Raw genomic sequence first — 21,256 nt, forward strand, 5'->3', positions numbered from 1 at the left:
AATACTTAACATTTTTCCCTCTTACAATCTTCAGACACTGAGAATTTTATACCACTTTCCTTTTAGGAAGTAAGGAGAATATAAGTCTAATCTTGCTGCAAAATGACTCAGGGTTCCCTTAAAAAATTTTTTTTCCTTTTTAGATATTTAGTTTATTCATTTGAGAGAGAGAGAGAGAGCACCAATGGGGGGAGAGGCAGAGGGAGAGGGAGAAGCAGACTCTCTGCTGAGCAGAGAGCCTGATGCAGGACTTGATCCCAGAACCCTGAGACCATGACCTGAGCTGAAGGCAAACGCTTAACCGTCTGAACCACCCAGGTGTCTCTCAGGGTTCCCTTTCAAACATAACTTCCATGAAAAATGAGAGATGGTGAGCAGAAGGCAGATCAGAACCTTGTGCTTATTTAATGATCTGTTGTTGACCCACTGTCTAAATTGCTTTAGGCCTTTCCTGATTTAATTTTTTTTTTTTTTTTAACTATTGGGGTACCTGGGTGGCTCAGTCAGTTAAGCATCTGACTCTTGATCTCAGCTCAGGTCTTGGTCATAGGGTTGTGAGTTTAAGCCCTGCATTGGGCTCCACACTGGGCATGGAGCCTATTTAAAAATAAATAAATAAAAATAAATAAAACTTTTTATTTTACTGTTGAATTACAGTTGACAGACAATGTTACATTAGGTTTAGGAACACAATGTAGCGATTCAACAATTCTGCCCATTATGAAATGTTCACGCGGTTCGTATAGTTATCTGATTTCTCTTTGTTCTAGGGTAATGGACCAAAACTTATTTTCATGGATGACTTATTCCTCTGCTCTTTCTTCAAATTCAGTGAGCACCTGAACTAGCCAGAAGAGCGCACATTTTAAAAATTTGTTAAATAGAATAGATTTATCAAGGAATCATTTTTCTATTTTATTATATACTGTTTGACAACTGTTTCAAGTAGCATCAATTTTAACTCTATTTTTATAATTTAAAGATTTTTATTTTATTTTTTTAAAAAGATTTTTATTTATTTATTTGACAGAGACATCACAAGATCACAAGGCAAAGAGGCAGGCAGAGAGAGAGAAGAGGAAGCAGGCTCCCTGCCGAGCAGAGAGCCTGATGCAGGCCTCGATCCCAGGACCCTGAGATCATGACCTGACCCAGAGGATTAACCCACAGAACCACCCAGGTGCCCTATAATTTAAATTTTTATTGGAGAAAGACATGTACTCAGATTTTAACAAGACCTGTAATGAAAAGCAGTACCCTCTGCCCCACTCATTTACTTATTTAAAAAAATTTTAGGGGCACCTGGGGGGCTCAGTGGGTTAAAGCCTCTGCCTTCGGCTCTGGTCGTGATCCCAGGGTCCTGGGATCGAGCCCCGCGTCGGGCTCTCTGCTTGGCAGGGAGCCTGCTTCCTTCTCTCTCTCTGCCTGCCTCTCTGCCTACTTGTGACCTCTCTCTCTCTGTGTCAAATAAATAAAAAATATCTTTAAAAAAAATTTTTTAAAACAACGTATTACTCACACTGTTTTGCACAAAACTAAAATTTTTCTAGACATATCAAGAAGTAGTAAAGAGTGAACACAAATTCAAGAAAAACAGGAATTAATAGACACTGACTTTAAGATCTGTCAGTTGGAATTAGCAGAAAAACTTAAAAAAAAAAAAAAAGGCTTAAGTCCTCCTCTTCTCCCACCCTCCCCACCACAATCATCCCCACTGATCAGTGTCTATCTCTGAGGGTTTTTTGGGTTTTGTTTTTTTCTTTTTTAATTCCAGTATGGTTAACATACAATGTTATATTAGTTTCAGGTGTACAATATAGTGATTCAAAAATTCTATACGTTACTAGTGCTCATCCTAATAAGTGTACTCTTAATCCTCTTCACCTGTTTCTCCCATCCCCCATCACCTCCCCTCAGGTAACCACCTGTTCTCCATAGTCAAGAGTCTGTTTTTTATCTGTCCCCCCCCCACTCTGTTCATTTGTTGTTTCCTAAATTCCACAAATGAGTGAGATCATATGATATTTATCTTTCTCTGACTGACTTACTTCCTTAGTATTATACTCTCTAGCTCCACCCATGTTGTTGCAAATGGCAACATTTCATTCTTTTTTTCTGGCTGAATAATATTCCATTGTCTATATATACCATATCTTCTTTATTCATTCATCTATCGATGGACACGTGGGCTGTTTCCATAATTTGGCTATTGTAAATAACACTACAATAAACACAGGGGTGTATGTACCCCTTTGAATTAGTGGTTTTGTATTTTTTGAGTAAATACCCAGTGGAGTGATTACTGAATCTTAGGATAGTTTTATTTTTAATTTTTTGAGGAACCTCTGTACTGTTTTCCAGTTTGCATTCCCACCAACAGTACAAGAAGATTCATTTTTCTTCGCATCCTCACTAGCACTTGTTTCTTGTGTTTTTTATTTATTTATTTATTTATTTTTAATTTATTTGACAGAGAGAGAGAGAGAGAGAGATCACAAGTAGGCAGAGAGGCAGGCAAAGGGAGAGAGGTGGAAGCAGGCCTCCGGCTGAGCAGAGAGCCCGATGTGGGGCTCGATCCCAGGACCCTGAGATCATGACCTGAGCTGAAGGCAGAGGCGTAACCCACTGAGCCACCCAGGCGCCCTCTTGTGTTTTTTATTTTAGCTTTTCTGAGAGCTGTGAGGTGACATCTCATTGTTGATTTACATTTCCCTGATAATGAGTGATGCTGAGTAGTTTTTCATATGTCTGTTGGCCATCTGTATGTCTTCTTTGGAGAAATGTCTGTTCACATCTTCTGCCCATTTTTAAATTGGATTATCTGAGTTTTGTAGTGTCGAGTTGTACAAGTTCTCTATGTTAATATCCAACATCCCCTATATTGGATATTAGCCCTTCATTGGATATGTCATTTGCAAGTATCTTCTCCAATTCAGTAGGTTGTCTTTTAGTTTTGTTGACTATTTCCTTTGCTGTACAGAAGCTTTTTATTTTGAGGTAGTCCCAATAAAGAAGAGGCAAGAATATGCAAAGGGAAAAAGACAGTCCCTTCAACAAACGGTGTTGGGAAAACTGGACAACTACAGAAAAAGAATGAAACTGGGCCACTTTCTTACACCATACACAAAAATAAACTCAAAATGGGGACACCTGGTTTGCTCAGTTGGTTAAGTGTCTGCCTTTGGCTCAGGTCATGATCTCAGGATTGTAGGATTGAGTCCTGCATCGGGCTCCTTGCTCAGCGGGGACCCTGCTTCTCCCTCTGCCTGCTGCTACCCCTGCTCGGGCTCTCTCTCTCTCTCTCTCAATCTTTAATAAATAAATACATAAAATCTTAAAAAAAAAAACCCACAAAACTCAAGATGGATTAAGGACCTAAATGTGAGACCTGAAACCATGAAAATCCTGGAAGAGAGCACAGACAATAATGTCTTTTGACACTGGCCATAGCAAAATTTTTCTAGGCATGTCCCCTGAGGGAAGGGAAACAAGAAAAAGGGAAACAACAACAACAACAACAAAAAGCTACTCAATTTTCATGGGGCTGACAGTTATTTATTTCTTGATAAATAACAGGTTCACTCTACTAGTTTTTCTCCAATTTTACACATGCGCATAAAGGACGGGAAGAGCAGAAAGAGAGAGAGAGAATCTCAAGCAGGTTCCATGCTCACCACAGAGCCCAACAGGGGGCTCTATCTCATGATTGGAGATCATGACCTGAGGGAAACCACAAGTCAGACGCCCAACTGACTAAGCAACCCGGGTGCCCCTATTTTACATATTCTTATTTACTTTCAACCAATTAGTTATCTTACACCTCCAAAAAACTGCCTTTTTTGTTTTTAGTGTATTCTTGCTTTATTCATCCATCCTTTAGTCATTCATTCATAATTCTTGATAGCAGGGTAAATGTCCTCTTAAGTTATACATATGAATCAGGTAAGCCATTTACTCCCCGCAACCCTTCTCTCTTGCTCTCACTCTTTCTGCAAATAGCCACCGCTGGAGCTCCTTGGCCTTCTGTTCCAGTTGGGATTGGTTGCTCTCTAGGTCTGATGCACAACGATCATCCTGGAACGTCCTTTACCTTTCTTGTGTGGGATTCCCTGTTCCCTAGATCCTATGTCTTTTTTAGTTAACTTTCCATCATGTGGAGAATCTCTTCTAAGCAGCTTCCCAATAAAAACAACACGATAAATAAAGTTTTGAAAACTTGGAATGTTTGAAGATGACTATATTCTACCCTCGTGTTGATTTGGCTGGGAACTTAATTTTCAGTAGAAAATAATTTCTTCTGAGATTACGAAGATACTGTTCCATTGTCTTCTAGTTCCTGTGTGTATGTTGAGAAGCCTGTTTTTTCCATTCACAAGATTTTGTATATAAACTTTTTTCTCTTTCTGAAAGATTTAGGGATATTATCATCATCCTGGTGTTCTGAAAATTCATGTGGATGTGCTTTACTGCCAATATTTTAAAATTTATTGGCTATAATATTCAGAGGGCTCTTTCTATCTGAAGAGTTATAACCTTCATTTCTGAGTAAGCTCCGGAAGATCAGGAATTTTACTGCCTTACTCTTTAATGCTGTGTCCCCCAGGTTCTGGCACATCATAGGTACTCACTATACATGAACAAATGAATTCACGACTAAATGAAGAGGGGAATTTTTTGGTAATACTTTTTTTGTTAATTTCCTCCCTCCCTTTCTTTTATTATTTGGAACTTTTCTGGTTCTCTTGTTTTCTTATCTGTTCTTTCTTTTATTTTAGATCTCTTTGTCTCTGTTTTAATTTCTGTGGAATTTCCTTGGCTTTACCTTCTAAATGTGTGTGTGTGTGTGTGTGTTTAAGATTTTATTTATTTATTTGAGATACAGAGCAAGCCAGCGAATGAGGAAGTGAGAACACAAGTTGGGGGAAGGATAAGCAGACTCCCTGCAGAGCACCACATCTGACTGGGGCTAAAACGCAGGACCCCAAGGTCACAAACTGAGCGGAAGTCAGACGCTTAACCAACTGAGCCACCCAGGTACCCCTCAAAATGTTCCTTTTATAAATTAGTACATTTTTTTTGTTCTAAGAATATCTTATGTCCTAATATCTTAAAACTTGAGGATATCACACTTGTTTACTTGTTTTACTTTAATTTACTCAAAAGTTACGTGAAAAAATTAGTCTGCTTCTTTTCGCTTTACCCTCTGGGGTTTTAGGTTTCAGATTTTTTCTGTTCTACTAAGTTACTTAGCACACATCCATCTGCTTTCTACATTCTCTTCTCTGTTGTAGTCTTTTTCCTTTTTTAAAAAATTCTGTCCTTTTATAGCTCTTTTTTGTTTAAAGATTTTATTTATTTATTTGACAGACAGAGATCACAAGTAGGCAGAGAGGCAGGCAGAAAGAGAAGGGGAAGCAGGCTTCCCACTGAGCAGAGAGACTGATGCGGGGCTCGATCCCAGGATCCCGAGACCATGACCAGAGGTGAAGGCAGAGGCGTATTAGCCCACTGAACCACCCAGGCGCCCGTCCTTTTATAGTTTTTAAAGATTCCTTAATTGGTATTTTAGAGAAATTATGAAAAGGAATGGTGGTAACTTTATGTCTCAATCTACCAATTTAACTAGAATTTCCCACTACATTCTTCTGAAAACTTTAAAGGATTGGGATTGGGTAAGTTTTTTTATGAAGACTTGAACACAGCATGGAAAAATAGTCTTGGTCATGAAGATGGTGAATAAGTTATTATTGTTTTTAGGTAATAAAATATAATGTTTTAATAAGTAGTCATAGCATATAAAACATTTTGTATAAGTGTGAAAAGTTACTCTCCTGGATTTTATTTAAAAGTTTTAATGAGGATTTATACCACTTTTGATGGTCTTTGCAGAAATTCTAAGGCAAAGTAATACTAAACACTTGTCTACCCAAAATAGGGAGGAGAGAAGGGGAAAAAATAACATCTCTAAAAACTATTGTTCCACACATTTTAAACACAGAAACAACTCAAGGACAATGCAAATAGTGCTTTCATTTCAGCACAGGCCCTCCGATGGCAGATAATTTCGCTCCCTCTTGGTGGCGCTGTCTGCAAGGAGTTTAATGAAAGAGCCTGAACCCACTAACGCCCAAAACAAAGTGCAAGGAGTCATTGCAGGGACTGATCATCTCCCAGAAGTACAGTTGATAAAATCGAGATAAAATCTCGGTTTCCCTCAATAATCTAAAGCAAGCAATGTCTACCGTAGTGGTCTGTCATTTTAAAGACAATTTACTTACAAAGTTAATACATACACACATTAAAAAGTCAAGTCATACTGAAGACTTCTAAAAATGTATGCTCCTTTATCACTTCTTTTAGTTTTTTCTTTTTTTAAGCCTTTTCTTTTAATAGTTACATGCATATTCTAGGAAAATAAGGTATATACAGCCATATTTTGATTAACTTTCTTTTTTTTTTTTTTTTAAAGATTTTATTTATTTATCAGAGAGAGAGAGGGGGAGAGAGCGAGCACAGGCAGACAGAATGGCAAGCAGAGGCAGAGGGAGAAGCAGGCTCCCTGCCAAGCAAGGAGCCCGATGTGGGACTCGATCCCAAGATGCTGGGATCATGACCTGAGCTGAAGGCAGCTGCTTAACCAACTGAGCCACCCAGGCGTCCCTTTTGATTAACTTTCGGTATTATTAACTGACTTCTGGGTTAGTCTAGACCCTCCAAAAGGCAGGCACAAAAGTGGGAAATTTATTAGGACAATGCCTCTAAGGACAAAGAGAGAGGGAACAAAGGGAAAATTGCAATGCTGTCAGACGGTTCTGCAGGGCTTCCTAAGTCAGAGAGAGGGAAAGGGGGAAGATTGGGCAGAATCACTTTATAGTGCAGAGCAATTCGAAGGACAAGTCAGCAAGGCCGTTGGGGACTCTGAATCAGGGTCACCCATTGGAGAAATCCCCTCTCTCTCAGAAACCAGTTCACCTTAATATCCCTTTCTCTCTCAGTCCCTGCTGGGAGCAGCCCCTGGGAAGTACAGACTTGGCATAAAGGTAGTGAGGGATTTCAAAGCGCAGCGACTGGGCCCATTGGATGGATATGTGTGTGTTCCCCACAGTCAGAAATCTGAGAACCAAGATGCCCTTCAACGGACGAATGGATAAGGAAGATGGGGTCCATATACACTATGGAGTATTATGCCTCCATCAGAAAGGATGAATACCCAACTTTTGTAGCAACATGGACAGGACTGGAAGAGATTATGCTGAGTGAAATAAGTCAAGCAGAGAGAGTCAATTATCATATGGTTTCACTTACTTGTGGAGCATAAGAAATAACATGGAGGACAAGGGGAGATGGAGAGGAGAAGGGAGTTGAGGGAAATTGGAAGGGGAGGTGAACCATGAGAGACTATGGACTCTGAAAAACAACCTGAGGGTTTTGAAGGGGCGGGGGGTGGTGGGAGGTTGGGGGAACCAGGTGGTGGGTATTAGAGAAGGCACGGATTGCATGGAGTACTGGGTGTGGTGCAAAAACAATGAGTACTGTTACACTGAAAAGAAATGAAAAATTAAAAAAAAAAAAAGAAATCTGAGAAGGGACGTTCTCATGCCTGCCTCCACTTCCAGTATGACAGGTGAAGATTTCAGCTCCCTTTCATAGACCCTTTCCCCTCTTTTCTTCTCTCCAGTATAATGATACTCCAATTTTAATTACATCCATATTCAGGGTTGTCATTATTACAATTCCATAAAATTTGCTCATAGCTGAGCCAGAGATTGTATTATATTATTTTTACTGTGTACTTTTTGTATTTCCTAGAGATAGTAACTACCTCATTTTTCCCCCCACTTGCTTAGTTTTGAAATTACGGCTAAAGTTTCCCACATTCCCAATAGATTTGTAAAATACTTCTTACTATAAATTTCCACATAGTAAATGTAACAGGAAATCTGCTAAGTTCCGGAGAGGGCTGGTAAATCATTAACAGCTAGCTGACCTGGGAGGGGGTGTAGGGGCAACTGAACTCTGAAGTTTAGCTTTTCCCCTTTCATTGTGTAAATACAGATTTATACAGGACCTACTTCAAGCTACCAGTCGTGATGTCACTGACTGCAGGGTTGGAAAGAGAAGGACACAGTGTCTTCTTATGAGCCCGTACAAGTTGGCTCTGGCACATCATGGAAATGGCCCTCCTGGAACTCTTCTGCCTCATGTTCCAATCTGCTCTTGTCACTCGGTAGGCCTGCTGTAACCTCACCTCTCTTGTAGTTCCCTGTTTTTCTTCTAATTCTTGAAGTAGGTATTTAAAAAAAATTTTTTTTTAAATATTCTATTTATTTATTTGACACAGAAAGAGAGGGAACACAGGCAGGAGGAGTGGGAGAGGGAGAAGCAGGCTTCCCATTGAGCAGGGAGCCTGATTCGGGGCTCGATCCCAGGACCCTGGGATCATGACCTGAGCCAAAGGCAGACGCTTAACGACTGAGCCACCCAGGTACTCCTTGAAATAGGTATTATCTTAATTTATCCTGTCATTTTGATGAAGCACATCTTCTCGTTATTTCTTGAGAAAGGCCATATAGCAGGTTGACAAGCTTTCAATTCTGTTTGCATCTACATTTTCAAACTTGCCTGAGAATGTCTCCCTCTACCCAATATTTCCCTGATAATTTTCTTATAGAGCTCTAGTTTTAAAACTAGGTCTCCTCAGAAATTTATAGGCATCGCTCCCTAGTCTTTTAGCTCCCTAATGTTGTTGTTATCTCCTTAAATGTTCTTTTAAAGGTTTTATTTAGTTTTTTATTTGAGAGAGAAAGAGAGAAGGACAGCAGATTCTACAACTGAGTACAGAGCCCCATGTGTGGATCAGACGTGCCACCCTGAGATCATGACCTGAGCTGAAACCAAGAGTGAGTTGCTTAACTGACTGAGCCACCTGGGCACCCCATCTCCTCAAACTTCTATTATTTATTTATTTATTTAAGATTTTATTTGTCAGTGAGAAAGAAAGAGAGCACAAGCAGGGACAGCAGCAAGCAGAGGGAGAAGCAAGCTCCTGGATGAGCAGGGAGCCTGATGTGGGACTTGATTCCAGGATCCTGGCTGGGATCATGACCCAAGCCAAAGGCAGATGCCTCACCATCCGAGCCACCGAAGCATTCCTCATCAAACTTTTAAATGCGAAGTGATTTTCTCTCCACAAGTGTTTATAATCGTCTCTGTCCTTAGTGGTTTGCCATCATGCACTTTTTTTTTAGATTTTAAAAATTAACATATAATGTATTGTTAACCCCAGGGGTACAGGTCTGTGAATCTCCAGGCTTATGCACTTCACAGCACTCACCATAGAACATACCCTCCCCAATGACCCTACCCTCTCCCCCCAGCAACCCTCAGTTTGTTTCATGAGATTAAGAATCTCTTATAGTTTTTCTCCCTCCTGATCCCATCTTGTTCCATTTATTCTTTTTCTATCCCAACCTCCCCCCCGCCATGTTGCCTCTCAACTTCCTTATATCAGGGAGATCGGATAATAATTGTCTTTCTCTGATTGAGAAATTTATTTTGCTAAGCATAACACCCTCTAGTTCCATCTATGTCGTTGCAAATGGCAAGATTTCATTTCTTTTGGTGGCTGCATAGTACTCCATTGTCTATATATACTACATCTTTATCCATTCATCTGTTGATGGGCATCTAGGTTCTTTCCATAGTTTGGCTACTGTGGACATTGCTCCTATAAACATACGGGTGCACATGCCCCTTCAGATCACTACATTTGTATCTTTAGGGCAATCATGCACTTTTTTATAAATATTTTCTCATTCTGTGTTAGTAGCAATCTTTCAATCTGGACACTCACATGTAAGTTGTCCTTTCAGTTTGGACAATTATTTCCATCAATTCTAGTTACCTTTCTTCTTTGGTTTTATTGAAATTTCCTCCCTTTCTTATTTTTAAGTATATCTTTATTTTCTTCCTATTAGACAGATATTGAGTGTACTGGATATACTAAAAACAAAAGCAACAACAAAAAAAACTTTTCCTTTTTTTTTTCTCTTTTTGTTCTTCTTTCTAGCTATTTTCTTAATTTCACCTGCCAAAGTTTTCACAGAATTTTTTTATGCCTGTCATCTAATCTGTGATTGTTAAGAACTCTATTTTATTCTCTGCTATTTCCTTTTAATAATATTTATAATATCTTTAATATCAATAATATCTTTGTTTCTTGTATGCAGTATCTTTTCATATCTCTCTGAGGATATCAATTAAAGTTTAAGTTTTTATTTTCCTCTCTTTATTGTTTATTTTCAGTCTTTAAAAAGTTATTTATGGTCTTTATCCGCCATGTAGGAGGCATATTTTTCAAATGCCTGGCAATCCTGTGTCCCCAGTTCTAAAAAATCAAATAGAAATTCTAGAGACATCGGCTGGTTCACTGTAGTTTTTTCAGAGGACCATCAGATTTTTCCATTTTGGACCCCCACATGTCAGAATCTATAGAACTTTCCTCTTGTGTGATTCAGTTTCTTAAAGAAATAGCTGCCAATCTCTTGCCCGGGGGGATGGCTCGCCGTCTGGAGGAGGATGTGGGAAGCGGTCCTCTCTCAAGGTCATTTCAACAGTCTTATTATAGAATCTCATTTAAACATGAATTGAGGCCTTCCTGTGTATAGGCATATGGAAGAGCTGAGAATCTGAAGAAGAAAGGACAAGGTTCCTACACTCAAGGAACTTGATCCAGTGGGGAAACAGGAGAGCAACAGATAGTTGTAATCCAGTGTAGAAAAGTTATAAGAAGACGCAACTTTGTCCAGAGTGATTAAGCACTATCACATCTCCAACTCAGGCACAAGCCACACATGCACCCACCTCCTGTCCCATTTCCCATTTCCCACCATTAGATCCAAGTTGTGTTCTCTTGCCTGCCCTACTATTAGGTTCATTTCCCTTTTCCTCTGGTGTCCTTAGTTTTCTGGGATTAGTTATTTGTTTTCTTCCCCCCCAAATCATCTTGTAGATGCAGTATTTAAGGTTAGATTATAATACTGTTTGCCTGAGGAGGAAGACATGTGTTATAAATGGAGAAACTGATTTCGTTGAGATTGTTCTATAGACAGTCATAGAGAAGACGAAGGCAATAGGACATCATTAAGGACACCCAAGAAAAATATCCTGACCATAGCTTATTAGAAAAAAAAGTAATGTTTTAACTTACAATTACCATAAGTATTTACTAAAAGTTAACTTTATAATTTTATTTTCCCTTAAATTTATGGCAATTCTGTTATAAATGAATGCATTTTACATAAACAATTTATCTTTAGGTTTTTTGGTGTTTGACCTTGTTACTGTCTTTGGGAACATCAGGACAAGAGCAGACACTTTAATGTTTCTGTGACTGACTTGATTCATTCTTTAATCAATGACAGCTTCACATTTTTAAAAAACATTAATTCATCTTATTATTACCAACCAATGATTTTTCAATGTCAGAATACAATTCGCAACTGAAATATAAAAGTTTGCTTCATTATTAAGAAAGTGTCTGGGGGTGCCTGGGTGGCTCAGTTGGTTCAGCCTTGATCTTGGGCTCAGATTGTGATCTCAGGAATTTAGGATCTAGTCCTGCATTAGACTCCCTGCTGAGCAGGGGGCTCTGCCTTGCTGCTCCCCCTGCTTGTACTGTCTCTCTCCCTCTCTGGCAAATAAACAAATAAAATCTTTTAAAAAACTAAAAAAGCAAGTGATGATGGAAAAAAAAATTTTAAAGTAAGTTTTATGCCCAACTCATGGTGTAACTTGAACTCATGGCCTCGCGAGCAAGAATCACATGCTCACCAACTGAGCCTGTCAGTTGCCGCTCAACTCAGACATTATGAACTGGCTTCAAACTTACAGATTTTGAATGAAGCAACCATATAATTGAGAGCCAGCCAAAATAAAACAAGAGGAGGTAATGTATGTCACCTCTAGCCTACAAAAGCTTTCACTGGTGATTCACCAGCCTCTTATTCCCTCTGCTGACCAAATGTGGAGGACAGGAAAGCCCAGTAGGAGACCAGAAACACACACACAAAATAGCTTGCTCTCCTGAATGGATTTCATTTAAATGGTGAATAAACTATTCTATAAGCCACTGGGATATGTGGATTTATCTGTTACAGTGGTTACTATTGCCTTAATGGATACACCTCTTCACGAAACTATCCTGTACCTTTATTTTTTTTTTCCAGGCTCATTCATTCCTTTATTTATTTTAAGTAATCTTTACACCGAATGTGGGGTTTGAACTCATAACCCCAAGATCAAGAGTCACAAGCTCCACCACCGACCGAGCCAGCCCGACGCCCCTCACACATTCATTAATTTAAGAAATATTTAACAACACATAAAGAGCAGCCGCTGTATCAAGCCACTGGGATGCAGTAGTAAGTAAGACTGGTAAGGTGCTAGCTCTCTTGGAGCTTGTATTCTCATGGAAGGGAGACAGCCACTAAATGAGTAAGCAAATAAATAGTAACCAGGGTCAGACAGGAGGAGGTGCTAGGAAAAAAATAAGACAGAGTGAAGACCAGCAGGATGAAGAGGCTGGTGTAGATGGGGTGCTCATGGAAGGACACTGTGATGATATGACATTTGGGCGGAGGCTTGAACGATGCCTCAGCTACATTTCTTTGGAAAAGAAGCATTTTCCAAAATGAAAACTTCCTTTCTAATATCCTTTCAAAATAAGCCTTTCTGCTCTGAATCAGAGGACATGCCAATGAATCCTCAGAAATCTCTCCCTAACCTAAGATAGCTAAATGATTCCACAGCTAGAGCAGTAGCAGCTGAACCACAATCACCTGACTTGACCAAAGTACTTTTTGACAATCCCAGAGCCCTTGATTACCTAACTGCTGAACAAGGGGGCATTTGTACGATTACAAATCCACCTGTTGCACATGGATAAATGCCTCTGAAGGCATAGAAATTCAATTACACGAGATCAGAGAACAAGCCCGTTGGTTATAACAAATTTCACCTATTGACACCCCCCCCACTCCGCCTCAATCTTTCGACCTACTTAGCGCGTTACCTTCAGGTTTGGGCTCCTGGTTTAGAAACATCATAAAAACTAGATTTGTCATGTTACTTTTGATTCTGCTTTGCATAATTATTTTTAAGTCTTGTGCCTGCTGCTTGGCAAATCTTTGTAGAAATAAATTCTATAGGGTGACACCAGTTCAGTGCTTTGATATGCTCTCTGACATTTATGACCTTGACAAGATATAGACTTCGGATAAGAACTAGCTGAGAGTTCTCTCTCCTAACTAACCTTGTTTTTTTGTTTTGTTTTGTTTTGTTTTGTTTTGTTTTGGGGCTGTGTGTGTGTGTTTGTTTGCCCAGGGGTGAGTGCAAACAAGTCCTGCACTACCACAAATTATGCAGTTGAGTTTCCCGCATTTGGGGACATCTCAGGGGTCAGCCCATCTGGAATACCAAGGATGAGCCTCACGCTCGGAAAACAGCCTACATGATCATGGTATCTCCCCTGCCAGGTTGGTATCCTAACCTCCCTGGAGACCAATTATGTTCTTAAATGGTTTCCAACTGTTATGCACTTGCCCTCTGATGTGGGACATAACAATCGGAATAGGTCCTTCCTGACACCAAAGTACAAAAACTACTAAGTGCAGAAAACCAAACTCTTGACCAGTGCTACTTTGGAGAAAATCTGGATCAAAAAGGGGAAATGTGAAACTGAATAAAAGAAACCTCATTTTTTTTTTTTTTAGATTTTTTTAATTTATTTATCAGAGAGAGAGAGAGAGAGAGAGCGAGCACAGGCAGACAGAATGGCAGGCAGAGGCAGAGGGAGAAGCAGGCTCCCTGACGAGCAAGGAGCCCAATGTGGGACTCGATCCCAGGACGCTGGGATCATGACCTGAGCCGAAGGCAGCTGCTTAACCAACTGAGCCACCCAGGCGTCCCAAGAAACCTCATTTAAAATGGAGTAAGGAGGCCAGAGGGGAACCTCCTACACCCTATCACTTGTCATCAATTGTAGACCCAACAGAAAGAGACATACCTTACCTCCTTGCCTGGCAACAACCTCAATCAATAAAAAAAACCCCAAAAAACCACAACCCAGCCAATGAGAAACCATAATACCCTGATCTCTTGCTTTCCTCCAAAAGACTTTAATTCAAAGCAGTCCCTCCCAGTTTCCTCCTTTTCTCTATAAAGGTTTCTGTCCCTTCATCTCCAGACTTGCTTATGGTTTGCCATAGCTTGAATATCTTGACTGGCAATTCCTTTGCTATTTCTAAAAAAAACTATTTTGCTGGGAAAGAGCTGGCTGTCAGGGTCAACAACCTTGAGCAGAATCAGTCTTGTATTTTTTTTTGAGATTTTATTTATTTATTTGACAGATAGAGATCACAAGTAGACAGAGCGGCAGGCAGAGAGAGATAGAGAGGAGAGAGCAGGCTCCCTGCTGAGCAGAGAGCCCGATGTGGGGCTCGATACCTGGACCCTGGGATCATGACCTGAGCTAAAGGCAGAGGCTTTAACTCACCAAGCCACCTGAGTCTTTTGGAATCCAATATCAGGATTCATCCCAGCACCAGTCTGTCCTACCTTCTTCTACAGACTGTTTTTCACCTTACTCTCTATGACCTAGAGTTTTTCCACCTTGCTTTCAATACAGACTGTTCTTAGTAAGTCTCTATCTCTGGTACCTGGTTACTACCTAAGCTCTGATGATTAAGCATAGGATTTTTACGTGATGACCATGCATGGCAGAGATTGCTAATAAGCAAACCTCCCCTAAGTTCCAAATGTGTCCATGATTGCCTAGGTAGACACTAAATTCTCAGCTCCCCTTATAGCTACGTGTAACAATACAACTAAATTATGGCTGAACCATAGGAATGAAGTGGCACTTGTGACTTCCAGACCATATACTTAGAAGGAAGCTGCTTTCCTTTCTCTTCCTCTTTCCCATTTCCTTTGGTCTAGAACCAGGACATGCTGGAGCACAAGGGATACACCTTCAGGGAAGGTGGGGCAAAAGAAAGAGTCTGGGTCCCTAAATGACATTGTAGAGCAGAGCTGGCTTCTCCTGGACCATCCAACACCTTAGACTACTTTTCAAATACGAGAAATTAAACCTTCTCTATTGGGTAAGCCAGTATTAGGAGAAGCTGAACTACTGGCTTAGCCATATATAGCACTGAACAATCAATATACCACAGCTTCCAGAAGGTAGTACTATATAGTGGTCAAGAATACAGGATCTACCGGACAGTGGGTCTGGTCCTGTCTATGCTATTCAGTAGCTGTGCATCCTGGCCTGCCTACAGAATCTCTCTGTGCCTCAGGTCCTGTATTTTATTTTACTTTTTGCAGATTTCATTTATTTACTTATTTATTTAGAGCCCAAGTCAAGGGAGGAGCAGAGGAAGGAGGAGTGAGAGAATGTCCAGCAGACTCTGTGCAGAGTGTTGATCCCGATGTGGGGCTCGATCTCATGACCCTGAGATCACGAACTGAGCCGAAATCAAGAGTTGAACGCTAAACCGACTGAGCCACCCAGGTGCCTCTCAGCTCCTGTACTTTAAGAATAACAAGAGTATCTACCTCATAAAGGTTTTACTATGGTTAAATAATTTATTTACTTATTTTATTTTTAAAAACGATTCTATTTATTTGACACAGAGAGAGAGAGAGAGATCACAAGTAGGCAGAGAGGCTGACAGAGAGAGGCAGGGTAAGCAGGCTCCCTGCCGAGCTGAGAGCCCGATGAGGAACTTGATCCCAGGACCCTGGGACCATGACCTGAGCTGAAGGCAGAGGCTTAACTCACTGAGCCACCCAGGAGCCCCTGGTTAAATAATTTAATATGTGCAGGCCATTTCGAGCACTGGCCGGAGCATGGTAAGGGCTCGATAAATATTAGCTACGTAGGCAATATTTTAAAAGGTGAGAACAAACTATTCACATTGAGATTAAATCATGACCCAGAAAACATCGTATTTGAATTGGGATGAGTGAGGATCAGGCAGGGATCATTTTTGAAAAGAATACTTGATTGCTTTGCCCCTTTCCCTTCCTGGTGACGGCAGAAAAGGCTAGCTGTCCATCCAAACGTTGGGCTTCCTCTAACAGCATGCTGTCTCACTCACTATCCAGCCAGGGGCTCTTTGTCCCCAGGCTTTCTAAATTAGTTCCTGGTTGAAGGCTTTAGTATTAGTATTATTGTGATAAAATATACATAATATAAAATTTACTGTTTTAACCATTTTTAAATGGTTCAGCTACAGTCCAGCGTTGGTTAGTACATTCACATTGTTGTACAATTATCATCACCATCTCTAGACCTTTTTCATCATCCCAAACTAAAGCTCTATTCAGTTTATATATATATATATATATTTATATTTTATATATATTTATTATTTTTAAGCTTTTAAAAAAATTTAATTTTAATTCTAGTACACCTAACACAGGGTTATATTAATTTCAGGTATACAATATACTGATTTAACAATTCTTTACATTTTCAGTGCTCATCATGATAAATGTGTTCTTTGATCCCCATTACCTATTTTATCCAGCACCCCCCACACTACTTCCCCGGTAACCATCAATTTGTTGTCTGTAGTCAGTTTCTTGGTTTCTCTCTCTCTCTCTCTCTCTTTTCCCCCTTCATTCATTTTTCTTTCTTTCATTTTTTTTTTTTTAAGATTTATTTATTTGACAGACAGAGATCACAAGTAGACAGAGAGGCAGGCAGAGGGAGAGGAGGAAGCAGGCTCCCTGCTGAGTAGAGAGCCCAATGCGGGCCTCGATCCCAGGACTCCGGGTTCCTGACCTGAGCTGAAGACAAAGGCTTTAACTCACTGAGCCACCCAGGCGCCCCCATTTGTTTTGTTTCTTAACTTCCACGTATGAATGAGATCATATGATATTTGTCTTTCTTGGACTTATTTCGCTTAGCATTATACTCTCTAGCTCCATCTGCATCTTTGCCAGAGGCAAGATTTCATTCTTTCTTATGGATGAGGAATATTCCATTGTATATCTATATATCATCTCTTCTTCTTCTTCTTCTTTTTTGAGAGAGAGAGAGTGAGCATGAGATGGGGGAAGGGGCAGAGTGAGAGGGAAAGAGAATCTTAAGCAAGCTCCACACCCAGTGCAGAGCCCCAAATGGGGCCCGATCTCATGACCCTGAAATTATGAGCTGAGCCGAAATCAAGAGTCTGACACTTAACCAACTGAGCCACCCAGGCACGCCTCCCTTTTCAGAAGAGATTTATTTATTTTTATTTTAGAGAGAGAAAGAGAGAAAGAGACAGCATGCATGTGAGTTGGAGGGCAGAGGGTGGGAGGAGCAGTGGGAAAGGGAGAGAGAGAGAGAGAATCTCAAACAGACTTGGCGCTCAGTATGGAGCCCAAAGGGGGGCTCAATCCCACAACCCTAAGCCCAAACCAAGAGTCCAATGCCCAACTAATGAGCCATCTAGGGCCCCTATACCACACCTTTATCCATTCATCTGTTGATGGACACATGGGTTGCTTTCATAATTTGGCTATTATAAATAATGCGACAATACACATAGGGGGCATATACCCCTTTGAATTAGTGTTTTTATATTTTTGGGGTAAATACCTGGGAGTGTGATAACTGAATTTTAGGGTAGTTCTATTTTTAACTTTTTGAGGAAGCTCTATACTGTGCTCCAGAGTGGCTGTACCACTTTGCATTCCCACCAACGGTGTGCGAGGGTTCCTTTTTCTCAACATCCTTGCCAAAAGTTATTGTTTCTTGTGCTATTTAAGTAAATTAAAATTTTTTTTAAGATTTTATTTATTTATTTGACAGAGAAAGAGATCACAAGTCGGGGGGGTGAGCAGGCCCCCTGCTGAGCAGAGAGCCTGATGCTGGGCTTAATCCCAGGACCCTGAGATCATGATCTGAGCCGAAGGCAGAGGCTTAACCCACTGAGCCACCCAGGTGTCCCGTGTTTTTTAATTTTAAACATTCTGACAGGTATAAGGTGATATCTCATTGTTTATTTGCATTTCCCTGGTGATGACTGATGTTGAAACTCCGTATGTTTTAAGCCATAACTCCTCATTCCTTCCTCCCACCAGTTCCTGGCCACCACTGTTCTACTCTCTGTCTACACACATTTGGTTTTTTGTTTTGTTTTGTTTTTTAAAGATTTGATTTATTGCAGAGAGAGACAGGGAGAGAGACTCTGAAGCAGATTCCACTGAGTGAAGAGCTTGTTGTGGGCATCAATCCCGGGACACTGAGATCATGACCTGAGGTGAAACCAAGAGTTGGATGCTCAATGGACCGAGCCACCCAGGTGCCCCTGTCTACCCATAATTGACTAGTCTAGGCACCTCATATAACTGGAATTATAATATCTGTCCTTTTTCCTCTGGCTTACTTCACTTAATATGATGTCTTCAAAGACATGTTATAGTATGTGTCAGAATTTCCTTCCCTTTAAAGGTGGAATATTCCATTGTGTGCATCTATCACATTTGGTTTAATCACTCATCTGTTGATAGATATTCATTTGGATGGGCTACAGGATTTTTAGAAGTGGATGAGGCTTCTCCAGTTCTCTGTTATTCTATCTGATTTAGAAAGCCCTGAGATCTTGGAAAACAGACAAACTTCAAGAAGGAAGGGAATTGTACCCTGAAACAACCGAAAACTGCCCTCTGACCAGGCATACCTGCCTGGGTCCTTTATAAGAGCAAGAAACACATTTTCATGGTATTAATTAACCACTGGAAATGTGGAGTTTATTTGTTACAACATCTTGTGTTACTGCAGAGTACTCATACACCTTTATTGACTTGAAAAAATACTTTTGGTCACTGAACCACAAAAATAATATTTTCCCCCTCTTTCTACTATCACAATGCCTCTGCCTCTAGAAAACCACAGTCCTGAGGCTTCTGTATGGCTCAGTTGGTTAAGTGTCTGACTTTGGCTCAGGTCATGATCTCAGGGTTCTGGGATCAAGCCCCATGTTGAGCTCCCTGCTCAGCAGGGAGTCTCCTTGTCTTTCTCGCTCTGCCCCTCTTCCCACTTTTTCTATTTCTCTCTCTCTCTTAAATAAATAAATACTTAAAAAAAAAAAAAGAAAAGCACAGTCCTTTAATTAAAAAAGCAAGCAATATTGAAGGAGCTCTTTACACTTTGCACCCTCAGTAAGAGTAAGAATTTTGACTTCTTTTCTAGAACCTACTGAAGATTAGTGCATCTCTTACCTTGACTGAACTAAGATATTCCTCTGTGCAATCTTGGGTCATGTTTCAGTTCAAATAATGCATTTTCTTTAATGAAACTGCACAAAGTCCTTCAGGCCAAAATCATCAGAGCTTCACTTGGCAGAGGTCCTGGCAAATCAAGAGCAACTTCTTCCATTTGTGTTGGCACCACTCCCAGATATGTTTGTTTAAGCTCTGCCAGCCAAAATGTATAATGCTTACCTTTCTCATATTTAGCAAGGTTTTGAAAAAAGAAGGCAGCTCCTTCTGTGAAGCACGTACAGACTGATCTTAACCCCATCTGGTGACAGGTTACGTAAGAGTGAATAAAACACATTAACAGTTTCCTTGCTGACAAGAGTGACTATAGTCAGACTGGCTTACCCAGAATTCCAAGATTCCAGGAGCCTCCAGGTGTCTGGTCTACCTTGTCTCCCTCAGATTCCTCTTTAGGTCATTTCGAAGAGCAACTTGTTTTCCAACACATCTTTTAACTGAAGGGTGGATTTTCCTGGCATTCAGTCTGGAAAAATTAGAAAGCCGGAGATACAAATTTTAAATGTGTGTTGGAAAAGTCAAGGGATAGTAGTTGACTCCATCTCTGCAGGGTCGAAAGGACCTGAGAGCACAGTCATGTGAGGAGTGCAGAGCTGGCATTAGCGGAAATGCTAAGTCTGATTGTCTCTGGCCATGCTGGCTCTCAGGGTACCAGCTCTTGAGGATCTCACCCTGAACGGGGTGTGGGGGTGGGAGAGGATTCACGAGAAAGGAAAGGGAGAGAGAGGGGTGGGAATGTGAAGCATCAGAAATGGAAGTCAGAAGACAGGATGAAGGAGGAAGAATTGGTAAGGTGGTGGGTGAATCAGAAGGGGAAGAAATGGAAGGAGAAAAGGAGAATAAAGCAACGAAGAGGGAAAGGGGAAAGGAAAAATGTGAAGGAGTGAGGGAAAGGGATGGAAATTAACATTCACCGAGTACCTTTTAGATAAATGATAATAGTCTTAAGGCTGGAATCTTACTTTTCAATTTGTTGGGACAGGGGCTAGCGCTGGGCTTTAGCCACTGAAAGCCATGACGTCCATAAAATCTTGTCCTGGATGACAGCTGGTTGGTAGTTGGAGGGGCCTTCAGCCACGAGCGGACCCACAAATTGCAGGGCCCTGCACGAAATGAAAACGGGGGATCTCCTGTTTTAAAATTACTATGAATTTCAAGATGGTGACAGCAGAGTATGAAAGCAATTGTGGGGCCCTCCCGAGCACAGGGCCTGCAGCAGCTCCACAGATTTCATTTCCATAAAGCTCATCTTGTCCTCAACATACTGGCATGACTAGAAAGCTAGAAAAGGAACTTACATTAAGGTAGTGTCTATATGATAGAAAATCATCTGGTTGACCAAAATTGCATCTTGGGCACCATTTAAGTGAAATGGTCGCTTAGAATTTTTCTTAGACCATCTATTTGCCTTATGTTATATCAACTTAGCTCAGTTTTCTTTTGTACCTGGCTCTACCGCCTAGGGCTTTATCTTTAAGATAAGACTTGTGCTTCCTTAGTTAGGACAATAACTACTATGAAATTAATAGCTACTCATAGTTTTAAATATCAGGCTCAAAGATGGTATGAATTGCACAAGAAAGGGGTCAGGCATTAGCTCAAATTTATCAAACATAAGGAGACCTTGTGATAAGCTCATGCAGACACAGGAAGAAAGCATGGAGAAGAAATTCATAAAAATGTAATAATGTGCAATTATTAAGAAAACAAATAAAGTTTATTTAACTTGTATATTTTCCTTTATGCTAATGATAAGTGACTCTAAATCCCCTTTGTCCTGTGTTCTGGGTGGCTCTAAGTTTCATATTTAGTTCATTTTTTTAAAAAAGATTTTATTTATTATTTGAGAGAGAATGAGAGAGAGAGAAAGAGAGAGAGAGAACAAGTAGGAGGAGGGGCAGAGAGAAAAGCAGACCCCATG

At 40.4% G+C, this 21,256-nt stretch overlaps 1 long non-coding RNA gene and 1 other non-coding gene across 2 annotated transcripts; both read right to left on the reverse strand.

Moving 5' to 3' along the window:
• Positions 1 to 590: 590 nt before the first annotated feature.
• LOC116584452 lies at positions 591 to 21,021 on the reverse strand. The gene is made up of 3 exons (XR_004283200.1): positions 20,298 to 21,021; positions 19,663 to 19,801; positions 591 to 844 (listed from the first exon to the last, which is right to left on the reverse strand). It is a non-coding gene; the product is annotated as an uncharacterized LOC116584452 (long non-coding RNA).
• LOC116585469 lies at positions 13,380 to 13,543 on the reverse strand. The gene has a single exon (XR_004283654.1). It is a non-coding gene; the product is annotated as a U1 spliceosomal RNA (small nuclear RNA).
• Positions 21,022 to 21,256: the final 235 nt, after the last annotated feature.

This window comes from Mustela erminea, chromosome 2, assembly GCF_009829155.1.
Source record: "Mustela erminea isolate mMusErm1 chromosome 2, mMusErm1.Pri, whole genome shotgun sequence".
NCBI lineage: Eukaryota > Metazoa > Chordata > Mammalia > Carnivora > Mustelidae > Mustela > Mustela erminea.